Source organism: Lynx canadensis, chromosome B3, assembly GCF_007474595.2.
Source record: "Lynx canadensis isolate LIC74 chromosome B3, mLynCan4.pri.v2, whole genome shotgun sequence".
Classification (NCBI taxonomy): Eukaryota; Metazoa; Chordata; class Mammalia; order Carnivora; family Felidae; genus Lynx; species Lynx canadensis.
Window position 1 is genome coordinate 135,133,403 of NC_044308.2, and position 13,160 is coordinate 135,146,562.

Consider the following 13,160-nt stretch of genomic DNA (forward strand, 5'->3'; position numbering starts at 1 on the left):
GTATTTAGGGGTGATGAAAATGTTCTAAAATAGATATTGGTGATGGATGCAACAACTGAAAATAGGCTAACTGCCACTTTGCACTTTCGATGAGTGATTTTTGTGGTATGTGAATTACATCACAATATAATTGTTATTTTTTAAAGTTTGTACTATAGAGCTAAGAGGTATAAAAATTTTAGCTGAATATTTATATGGCATCCGGCTGGAGCATGCAACTGTTAGTCTCGGGGTTGTCAATTCGAGCCCCACATCGGGTGTGGAGATTACTTAAAAATAAAGTCTCGGAAAAAAATTTTAGTTGAATATTTTCTCTGGACATTTGTAACAATTTATTTTTTTATTTTTCTTATGTTTATTTATTTTTGAGAGACAGAGCACAAACAGGGGAGGGGCAGAGAGAGAGGGAGACACGGAATGTGAAGCAGGCTCCAGGCTCCAAACTGTCAGCACAGAGCCCGAAGCAGGGCTCGAACCCATGAACCGCGAGATCATGGCCTGAGCCAAAGCCGGACGCTTAACTGACTGAGCCACACAGGCGCCCCCAATTTATTTTTTTTAAGTTTTTAAATTTATTTTGAGAGAGACAGAGACAGTGCATGTGGGGAAGGGGCAGAGAGAGAAAGAGAATCCCAAGCAATGCAGAACTCGAATTGGGACTTGAAGTCACCAAACCATGAGATCATGACTTGAGCCAAAACCAAGAGTTGGACACTTAACCGGCTGAACCATTCATGTTCCCCTCTAGACATTTTTAATGAAAAGTTGAGTTTCAGGTCAGAAAATGATGTCCATATTTACATAACTTCATCCTTCAAAACTGCCTTCAATCCTTTCTGGAACAAGAGTGGGAGTAAACAAAAAAGATAAAGACAGAAATACCTGATTCGTCTTTGCATTCCCCAAGTGTCTTGACCTTTGGGGGTTTAGACATTGTCATAGGTGCCTTTGTAGTATATTTTCAGAAGCAGGAGTGAAACCGAGACTGTCACGTTGGGGTCCGTGCCCAGGGGTCACGTGTCCCACTCCGCCGAGTCTTGGGGAAGTACTCTTAGTTACCCACACAAACAGTCAACATCTTCTCCCTTGGGCCAGTAAACGCTTCTTAGTCATTTGGCAGAAGCACTTCAGAACCTTTGACTGTCATGTGATGATGTGGACTGGTCTGGGTCAGGTGACTGACCCAGATGATTTCCCCTCAGTGGAGCCAAGCATTTCCTTTGAGCTGTGTCCCTGGCGAAACCTCTCCACCTGTTGATCTGCCTAGAATGTCCTACATTAGTGTGTACTGATGGGAGGACTGACAAAGAATTCTTAGACTCCCGGAATCAAAATGAGAAGAGAGAATGAGCAGTGAGAATGGAAACAAATGAACGACCCAGAAGCTGGCTGGGCAACCTTGCACCAGGGGCTCCGCCACCAGGGGCCTTCTCCCCTTTCTCATCTTGAAAATGAGAAATTTGAATTCAATGATCCCTCAGACCTCTTCCCACTTGAAAAGATCACCTGGCCTAGGGCTTCCCAAACTCTTGGATTTCTCAGATCAGTACAGTTTTTACAAACATTCAAAAGTTGACACAGGGTGTTTTCTTTTTGTTTTTTTAATTTTTTTTTTAACATTTATTTATTATTGAGAGACAGGGAGAGACAGAGCATGAGCATGGGAGAGGCAGAGAGAGAGGGAGGACACGGGGTGCTTTCTTTTTGCTTTACATGGAAGGGCAATGAAAAAACAACTATTATTACTGCCAGTTTTCTATCACATCATTTTCATAAAGGAAAGATAGATTTAAAAAAGTAGGAAGGACATAATCTCAGAATGAAAGTTCTTGTTAAGAACAGGGTTGGCAACATCAACGCCGTGTACTGGTTCTGTCTTCCTCATTTTTAAAAACAGCTTTATCAAGATATAATCTACATGTCATACAATTCATTCCTTTTAAGTGCACAATTCAATATTTACAGTAAACGCATAGAGCTTGCTCAGCAACCATCTCACGACCTAATTTTCGAACATTGCCATCACCCCCAAAAGATACCTTTTGCCCATTTGCGGTCCCTCCCCATTCCCACCCCCCACCCCAGGGCTGGGCAACTGCCATTCTACTTTCTCCCTTTGTAGATTTGCCTTTCCTGGACATTTAATATGATGGAATCATATACGGCCTCCTCTGTCTGGCTTCTTTCACTTAGCATAATATTATCAAGGTCTATCCATGTTGGAGCATGCATGAGTACCTGATTTGTTTTCCTGGCTCAATGATACTTTATTGTACGGATATACCACATTTTGTTTAATGTCATTTCCATTTGTTGGCTATTATAAATAATGCTGCTAGGAACATATCTGTCAACAAGTTTTTGTATGGAATGTTCATATACAAGTTTTTTTTTTTCTTATTGTTTTTAATTCTCTTGCGAATATACCTACAAGCAGCATTGCCGGATGTAGCAGGCATAATAATGGCCCCCTGACCATGTCTTCGTCCTAAGCCCCAGAACCTGTGCATACATGTCCTTGTGTGGCAAGAAACTTTGCGGGTAGAATTAAGGATCTTGAGATGAGGGGCACCTGGCTGGCCTTGTCAGTTAAGCGTCCGATTTTGGCTCAGGTCATGATCTCAAGGTTCATGAGTTTGAGCCTCACATGGGGCTCTGTGCTGACAGTGCGGAGCCTGCTTGGGATTGTCTCTCTCTCTCTCTCTCTCTCTCTCTCTCTCTCTCCCCCTTCTCCGCCCTCGCTCTCTTTCTCTCAAAATAAATAAACTTTTTTAAAGATTTTGAGATGAGGAAATTATTTTGGATTATCAAAGTGGGACTAGTGTAATCATTATAAAGGAAGGGGAGACAAAAGCCAGAAAGTGTCAGGTGGTGCAGCATGAGATAGACTCTGGCTGTGCTGAGTGTGGAGACGGAGAGAGGCTATGAGTCAAGGAATGCAGGCAGACTCTGGAAAAGGCAAGGAATTCCTTCACAGGGCCTCTGGAAGGAACACAGCTCTGCCAACACCTTGATTTTAAGCCAGTGAGACCCATTTTGGACTTCTGACCTCCAGAACTATCAGAGAATACATTTTTGTTATTTTAAGTTGTCAAGACAGTGGTAATTTGTTACAGCAGCTGCAGGAAACAAATACACTGGGCTATAAGGTAATCCCAGCTTTACTTTCACGTTACTAACAGACCCATTGAGGAAGTCATCAGTGGATGGAATTAAGAGCACGATTTGCCAGGTGTATGGGTTCAAATCCAGCTCTACCATTTATTGTATGTCATCCCGAGTAGGTTTTTTAGAAGTTGTGCATTTCTGGAGCGCCTGGGTGGCTTGGTCGGTTGAGCATCCAACTCTTGATTTCAGGTCAGGTCACAATCTCACAGTTTGTGGGATCGAGCCCCGCGTCGGGCTCTGCGCTGACAGTGTGGACCCTGCTTGGCATTCTCTCTCTCCCTTTCTCTCTCTGCCCCTCCCTTGCTCTTTATCTCTTTAAAAATAAACAAACATTTAAAAATAAATAAAAGTTGTGCATTCCTCAGCTTCCCCATCTATAAAATTGGGTAAATAAAAATATGTTTCTTGCATTCTGTTATGAGGATTAAATGAATATGTTGAATCGGACTTCGTATAACCCTTACTAGATGAGAAGCACTACACAGAATCATTTACCCTTATCATTATTCACATGATCTTCCCCAAACAAAGAGTAATAGCCTGTCCCAGAAATGAAACCAAAAGTCTAGTCAAACCTTTCAAAAAGATGTTTTCTTCCTCCCAACAATCTTATTAAAATTTCCAAGTTCTTAAAACCAAGTTTACCCTAGAACTCAAGCTAAAGGTTTCAAGAAAGTCTCCTCCTTAGAGAATTATCTTTGAGAAGAATGCTTTTCCCTAAGCTCCTAGCTGTGGAAGACATCAGAGCCCCAAAATGCGTTTGGCAGTTCTGGTCCCGTCCAAGACATCTTGCTCAGAAATCACCGCTTAGTCCACGGACAACAATCTGGTGTATGTTTTTATCCAGTCCCTCAAAACATTGTAAGCACCTCACAAGTGTTGGCTGAATACCAAATAAATAAATGAAAGGGAGTTGAGCAGAAGAGCCCTCTAGTTCAAACTTCTAGTGATCTTCTTTCCAGAACAGATGAAGACCCTTTTATGGCTTATGGATATAAAAAATGGGGAACTTGCGGGGCGCCTGGGTGGCGCAGTCGGTTAAGCGTCCGACTTCAGCCAGGTCACGATCTCGCAGTCCGTGAGTTCGAGCCCCGCGTCGGGCTCTGGGCTAATGGCTCAGAGCCTGGAGCCTGTTTCCGATTCTGTGTCTCCCTCTCTCTCTGCCCCTCCCCCGTTCATGCTCTGTCTCTCTCTGTCCCAAAAATAAATAAACGTTGAAAAAAAAAAATTTAAAAAAAAAAAAAAAAAAAAAAAAAAAAAAAAAAAAAAAAAAAAAAATGGGGAACTTGAATAACTTTGGGGGTGATATGGCACAGGACCCTAGTTTTGCAAATAAAAAAATTGAGAGACTGAAGGAAACATGCCACCTAAGAGTATCCAGCAAGTTGGCCACAAAGCAGGACTTGAACACAGCTCTTCTGTTCTCTGGCCCAGATGCCTCTCAAGATGTTGCTACCGATGAAAGGGGCTAAGACTTTGGACTAAATGGGGTGATCTCAGGTCATGCCCTCAGAATCACTTGTTGAATCAAGTTCCTGGTATCACGCTTCATTTTCTTATACTTCTTCTCCCAAATAAAGCTTATTATTTTTAATTTTTTAATTTTTTGATGTTTATTCATTTTCTGAGAGAAAGAGACACAGAGCGTGAGCAGGGAAGGGGCAGAGAGAGGGAGACACAGAATCCAAAGCAGGCTCCAGGCTCCGAGCTGTCAGCACAGAGCCCGATGCAGGGCCTAAACTCACAAACCACAAGATCATGACCTGAGACGAAGTCGGATGCTCAACCGACTGAGCCACCCAGGCGCCCCTATAAAGCTTTTTTTTTTTTTTAATTTTAGGGTTCAGTAAATCAAGGAAATGCTTTCAGTACTATCTCTTTTCATATCATCTATCTTCAGCTCCCAATGAGCGTGAAAAGACATTGGCAAAAGCCACTATTATCTTTGGCTGGTATCCTGGGACCCATGACTTCCCCAAACCCGGCCTGATTTGCACAAATAGTAAGACTGGCTTGTGATGTTCAGCAAAACACAGAGACAATAATTAACGTGAACTCAAAAATGAAAAGAGTTTGTAGGAGGCCAGAGTTCCTCTTTTTCTTTCTTCCTGTACAACAAAACACTTGATTAAATGTGAGACTGCTGACTGAAGAAGTAAAAAATCAAAACAGGAAGTGATAAATGGCTAACAAAGCACTATATTCGAAAAGAAGACTCTTAGATAACCTTCATGCTTTCAGAAATGAGTAGACAGAACTTGACTCAATGAAAAGTTATGCAGAGTATATGAACACATTCAACATCCATTCTCTTAGGAATACTTAATGTGAATAAACTCCCAGGGCCTCTTACTTTCCTCTTTTCAGGGAAGGGGTAACCTTATCACATGCATAGATTCATATATAAAAAATGTCAAGATACAGACCTATTTCACCAACATAAAATAAACATAATCTTAACACTATTACCACCCTAAGTAAATAATTCCTCAATATCACCAAAATCCAGTCATTATTCAAATTTCCCCACTCGCCTGCTTGCTTGTTTTCTCTCTTTCACTTTCTTGGTTTTGTTTGTTTCAATCAATATCCAAGTAACAGCCCTACATAGATACATAGGCATCTATAGGTCTCTCTCTGTGTCTCTCCTTTCTGTTATACTTTTGTTTTTTATTTTGAAATGTGTTTGTTGAGGGGGACGCCTGGGTGGCTCAGTTGCTTCAGCATCTGACTTTGGCTCAGGTTATTATCTCGCTGTTCGTGTGTTCGAGTCCCTCCGCCACTTGCACTCTCTCTCTCTATCAAAAATAAACATTAAAAATTCTTTTTAAATGTGTTTGTTTTGAGGAAATCAATTTGTCTTATAGAGTGTCTCTCATTTTGGATTTTGCTGATTATATCTCCATGGTGTTAACATGTTCCACCCCGGAGGCTTAATAAGATTCAGATTCTCATTTTTGATGAGAATGTTTCTTCAGGAAGCACTCCATGCCTGGTTACCTCTCTCTCTTTTTTAAGTAACAGCGTTATTGATGTACAATTCACATCCCATAAAATTTACTCTTTTAAAGTATATAATTCTATGGTTTTCACCAAAGTCACAAAGTTGTACAACCAACACCATTATTTAATTCCAAAATTAGATAGAATTCCATCATCCGGGAAAGAAACCCCATACCCATTGGCAGTCACTCCCCGTTCTCCACCTCAACGCCCTGCAAACACTAATCTGCTTCCTGTTACTATGTTTTCCTATTCTGTACATTTCATTTACACTTGACCCTTGAAGAAACAAGGCAGCGGTTAGGAGCACTGACCCCCCATGCGGTTGAAACTCCATGTGTAAGCTTTGACTCCCCCAAAACGCAACTACTAATAGTCTACTGTTGACTGGCATCCTTACTGATAACGTAAAGAGTTGCTTAACGTGTATTTTATTGTTATATGTATTGTATACTGTATTCTTATAATAAAGTAAGCTAGAGAAAAAAATGTTATTAAGAAAATCATAAGAGAAAATAAATTTATGGTATTGTACTGTTCATAAAGAAAAAAAAAATATCTGTGTAGAAGTGGCCCTGCACAGTTCAAACCTGTGTTGATCAAGGGTCAGCTGTAATGGAATCAGAAAGTATGTGTGTGTGTGTGTGTTCTTTTTAATGTTTATTTATTTTTGATAGAGAAAGACAGAGTGCCAGTGAGGAAGTGGCAGAGAGAGAGGGAGACACAGAATCTGAAGCAGGCTCCAGGCTCTGAGCTGCTAGCACAGAGCCCGACACAGGGCTCGAACCCACGAACCGCGGGATCATGACCTGAGCTGAAGTCGGATGCTCAACTGACTGAGCCGCCCGGGTGCTCCAGGCAGTATGTGTTCTTTTGTGTCTAGATTTTGTTAAGCACTTAGCAGAATGTTTTCAAGTTCATCTGCATTGTAGCATGTATCAATACTTGTTATGGCTGAATAATATTGCATTGTATGGATATGCCACATTTTTAATCCATTCAACAGTTGGTGAATATTTGTGTTGTTTCCATTCGTCTATGAGGAATAGTGCTGCTATAAACAGTCGTGCACAGGTTTTGTGTGGACATGTTTTCGTGACTCCTGGTACACTAAGGAGTAGACTTTCTGGATCATTACTAAAACCTGTTTAAGTTTTCTTGCAGTTCTTTTTTGTTCTTAGGGTGTGTATCTATGAGAATGTGCAGTCAAATTGTTTTTTTTAATGTTTTATTTATTTTTGAGACAGAGAGAGACAGAGCGTGAGCAGGGGAGGGACAGAGAGAGAGCGAGACACAGCATCCGAAGCAGGCTCCAGGCTCCGAGCTGTCAGCACAGATCCCGACGCGGGGCTAGAACTCACAAACCACGAGATCATAACCTGAGCCAAAGTCGGACGCTTAACCGACTGAGCCACCCAGGCGCCCCCAAATTATTTTGTTTTAAAGTCACTTAAAATAGCTTCTGTCTGTGTGGTAATGCCACAACTCAATACACACATTTTATTTCATTTTCACTTCTGATTTGAGAGATTTCTATTTTTAATTTAATTTTGTTTTATATTTATGTGAAATATTCATATAGGCTCCCCATGTTCCTTCTTTGCTCCATTCCCTAAGAATCCCACTGGGAAGTGATTGGGCAGTCTCAGGTGAGGAAGACAGCCAGGTCTGGAGGTGCCCCAGCAATAGTCAGGGCTCAAAGAAGGTAAGAGGCCCAGCGGGTCAGTGGCCTGGCAGTTGGGGCCTCAGAAGGGAAGGTGGCTAAGTTGGCCAGTGGCAAAGCAGAACTGGGAGATCAGGTACGTGAAGTGGGATTGAGCAAATACATAAATATGTTGAGGGTAATGGGTAATGGGAAGCAGGCTTCTCATTATCAGGAAAGAGATTTAACCAGTCTTAAAAGGCATCAATCTAGAATGAACCTTGTGGTGTTGGATTGGAATTGGGGGCATTGCTGAACTCATGGTTTGCAAAACAAAAGATGGATATAGAAATAGACAGCAAGTGACAATGAACAAACTCAGCACTCAGATCTTGGTTTCTAAATGCCTTCTTTTCCCCCTGGCAACATGAACAAGGGACCCTTGGAGAAGTTACTGATTCTAGGAGTGAGGTACAGGAGGTATATACTGAGCCTGAAACATGCTGTGGTGTCAGAAAGCAAGGACGTCCTCTACTGAGGGTGACATCTCAAAGGGACAAAGAAGCCAGATTCTAGGGCAATTTGGAAAGCAATTAGTTAGAGTAACAGATTGCATTCCGTCACCTGAAACAGGAATCCAGCGAGTGAGAAGACAGAAAAGCACTTCCTATGGTGGAATAGTACCTGGTAAATGTGGGAGGAGTGATAGAATCATCAAATCATCACCTGGCAGTAATTAATTCAGTCGAGAAACATGGACGGATGCTAAATCCAGCAGGTAAATGGACGAGAAACAGGATAGGGTCTTCTCACTGTGTTCTTACTTGGCGGGGAGGGGAAAGCCTTTTGGTATCTCCTCAAAGCCCACTAATCCTACTTAACAGGCCCCACTCATGGCTTCATTTGACCTCCACTACCTTCTCCTAGGCTCTGTCTCCAAGTACAGTCACAGTGGGGTCAGGCTTCAACATGTGAATTCAGAGAGACTCACAGTTCAGTTCTGTCAGGAAGGCACGCAATTCCTGTCCCTTACAAGGTCCTTCTGGCTGGGCTAAGATTCAACTTGCCATGAGAAATTAACAGGAGAAAATTAAGTTTCATTGCATATGTATGGGGAATCCACGCAGACAAGGGAATTCCAAAGACAGTCAGGCAAAATGAGGTGTGTATTTCCATCCTAAGTAAGGAGAGGAGGGCAGGGTTCCCGGGACTTCAAGGGAAGGAATGTGCTTCATGAGGCAATAAAAAACACAGATGTTAGGTAACTAGATGTTTGCCCTGCCATATACATAGGACACTCAGATAAAATTTATCTCTGGTAATAATCTTTATTCTTGGAAAGGCCTTCAATTGAAATTCTTCTATTTAGCTAAGGGAGGGGGAAGTTTCTCCTGAGTCCGCAGAATCCCAGCATCTCAGAGCTGGAAGGCACTTGGAGATTACTTGGTGCTGAGTGCAAACACATTCAACTCCCTCAGGGCTCCTCTGGGTTATCTCAGCAGATTCTTGATGGAGTGCAGGGAATGACTGGGTGGGGCTCTGGGTACCCTCTTTCCCATGCCGATGCTCTTCATCCACACTCCTTAATCAGGACTACTCCACTTTGATGTATCTTATATATGGGTTGTAGACATAGGATTCCCCTTAAAGAAAGAATTCTATGTATAATGATCACTCCCATATACCTTAAAAACCACTAATGACCCATTTTACATCTAAGGAACCTGAGGCCCTGAGTGATAGAGTTGTCCATGATGCCAAAGTAAAGCACAAAATGCTGTTTGTTGATGCCCAGGCATGTGCTGTTTCCGGGGCAACTTATCTCCACCCGGCCTTTTCTCCACCCGGCCCAGCTGCCGACATAGAGTCATATGGGGTTTGGGGGCCTCTTAGCAGGGACAGAGACAGGTTAAGGAGGGGGACAGATGGGGGCCCTCATGGCACAGAGGACAAAGGGTACATACGAAAGAGGATTCATCGAGGGGCCCCTGGGTGGCTCAGTCAGTTAAGCATCTGACTTTGGCTCAGGTCATGATCTCATGGTCCGTGAGTTCGAGCCCCATGTCTGGCTCTGTGCTGACAGCTCGGAGCCTGCTTCGAATTCTGTGTCTCCCTCTCTCTCTCACCCTCTTCCATTCATGCTCTGTCTCTCTCTGTCTCAAAAATAAATAAACATTAAAAGATTATTTTTTTTTTATAAAAATTTTTTTTTCAACGTTTATTTATTTTTGGGACAGAGAGAGACAGAGCATGAACGGGGGAGGGGCAGAGAGAGAGGGAGACACAGAATCGGAAGCAGGCTCCAGGCTCTGAGCCATCAGCCCAGAGCCCGACGCGGGGCTCGAACTCACGGACCGCGAGATCGTGACCTGGCTGAAGTCGGACGCTTAACCGACTGAGCCACCCAGGCGCCCCAAAAGATTATTTTTAAATAAAAAAAAAAAAAAGAGGATTCATCAAAGAATAAACCACCCTTTCACCCCTGATGCCCAGGCAAGTTCCTCCCAGGAGGCAAAGAAAGTGACCTTCAAGAGATAGATTCTACCCTTAAAAGATATTTTATACACACACACACACAAAAGGATATTTTATACAAATGATAGCATATATGAACACACTTTTTTCCTTTCAGATTTTTTATACATTGTTCAGCTCTCACAGCTCCTTAAGAGCTTTTGTATGTGTGTGTGGTTTTTCTTTTGTTTTTCTTTTTTTTTTTACATTTATTTATTTTTGAGAGACATAAAGACACACACGCACACACACACACACACAGCGTGAGTGGGGGAGGGGCAGAGAGAGAATGAGACAGAACCCGAAGCAGGCTCCAGGCTCTGAGCTGTCAACACAAAGCCCAATGCGGGGCTCAAACCCACAAACTGTGAGATCATGACCTGAGCTGAAGTTGGACGCTTAACTGACTGAGCCACCCAGGAGCCTCGTGTGAGCGGTTTTTCAAAACAGGTGTGTAACATTCTGTCAGATGAATGTACCAAGATTTTTAAATCAATGGACATTTAACTTATTTCCAGTATTTGCTATTATATAAGCAATATTGTAATTAATAACTCTGTATATGTCATTTTGCATGTGTGTAAGCATATCTGTGGTATAATTTCCTAAAAGTGGAATTACCTTCCTAAAGAGTATGTGTATTTAAAAAAATTTTTTTTAATCTTTATTTATTTTTGAGAGAGAGACAGAGTGTGAGCAGGGGAGGAGCAGAGAGAGAGAGAGAGAGACAGAATCTGAAGTAGGCTCCAGGCTCTGGGCTGTCAGCACAGAGCCCGATGTGGGGCTTAAACTTGCGAGCCTTGAGATCATGACCTCAGTCGAAGTTGGATGCTCAACTGACTGAGCCACCCAGGTGCCCCTGACATCTTTATGTGTGGTCCGAGGTAGTAATCTTTTTTTAAACTTTATTTTTGAGAGACAGAGAGAGACAGAGCATGAGTGGGGGAGGGGCAGAGAGAGAGGGAGACAGAGAATCCGAAGCAGGCTCCAGGCTCTGAGCTGTCAGCACAGAGCCCGACGTGGGGTTCGATCTCATAGACTGTGAGATCATGACCTGAGCCGAAGTCGGATGCTCAACCGACTGAGCCACCCAGGTGCCCCAAGTATGTGTATTTTTTTTAATTGTTTTGAGATATAACATATATGCAAGAAAAATTAACAAGTGCACAGTGTTTAATGAAGACTATTTACATGTGTATCCACACGTATTCTCAACGCCAGACTCCAGATGCAGACATTATCAGCACCCTGGGAAGCTCCATCTCCACCACTCCTAGTCAATACCTGGCCCCCTCGCCCAAGGTAACTATTATTATAACTTCTGTAATCAGAGGTTAGCTTTGCCTCTCCTTGATCTTCATAGAAATGGAATTATAAATATGTAGTCTTTGGACTGGCTTCTTTTAACTCAACACCACATCTTTAACACAACTCTGTCTGATTCATCCATGTTGTGGCGTGTAGTTATAGTTTCTCGGTTTTCATTGTACGTGTTTTTCACCAGATTATAGACTAGACCTGTAACCGAACCAACGTGCGTTTGCTCCTTGGTGAGTCACAGATACACCAGGTGGGGTTGGCGCACAAAGTAAACTTTATCTGCAGCAAAGAAGGGGGTCATAGGGAATAGCTTCCAAAGCCGTGACTGACTCCCTGACAGAAAGTGAATAGGTGCCTTTTATTTAGGGTTGGGATGAATATTTAGGTAGGGAAGACTTGTCATTGTATGTAGAGGTAGGCATAAGGTCACGCACGTGACTTAAGGAAACATGCCAACACACACATTGCATGTTATGTAAATGAGACTGAGGCTTCCTCCTTGGGTGGAGATTTTAGTATTCTAATAAGGTGAAAGTAATTGCCAATCATTCCAGGGGTCACTCCGTGGTCCCTCTCAGTAGGCATGAGTGGGGGGTTTAGCTCAAAAGGCCTGGGTGGTCTTGGCCAGCGGGAGGTGTTATCATGGCGGTCACTACCACCTGAGGGGTGGTTTCAGCTTTCATTTGCCTGAGTTTAGAAGTAAGCCAGAAAGAAGTTTACAGAAAAGTGTAAGACAAAGGTCAGTACCAGCAGGTGGGCAATAAAGGTCAAGTCTTTCGGTCTAGCTGGTGACAGACCTATGTTTAGCTTTAATAAACAGAGGCCAAGTTTTCCAAAGTGCTTCTATCACTTACGCTCCTGTCAGAAATGCCTGCGTGTTCTAGCAACTCCATTAATTCATCAGTACTTGATATTTTCCATCTTTTTACACTTTAACCATTCTGGCGGCTGTATAAAGATATTTCACTGTGATTTGTCTGATGACTAATAGCTTTTTCATGTGCTTTTGGTCAATTATATATTTTCTCTTGTGAAGTGCTTATTTAAGAGATTAGTCCATTTTCGTTAGGTCGATTGCTCCTGTTTATTGGTTTGCAAGAGAGCTTTACGTATTGTGGGCTACAAATCCTTTTCAAATGTATGTGTTGTAAATATCTCCTCCTAATCTTTGGCTATCTTTTTGCCCTCTTAATGTTTGATGAAAAGAAATTCTTAATTTTAACAAAGCCCAAGTTATCAGTATTTTCTTTCATAGTTAGTGTTTTGTGTGTGTGTCTTACAAAGGGTTTTTTTGTCTGCCTCAAGATCATAAAGATGTTCTGTTTTCTTGTAGAAGCTTTATTATTTTCCATTTCAGAGTTTGATCTGTTTTGTAACTGATTATTTATTTATTTATTTATTTATTTATGTTTATTTTTTAGAGAGAGTGAGAGGTAGAGCACGAGCAGGGGAGGGTAGAGAGAGAGGGAGACACAGAATCTGAACCAGAACCCAATGCAGGGCTCCAAACCAC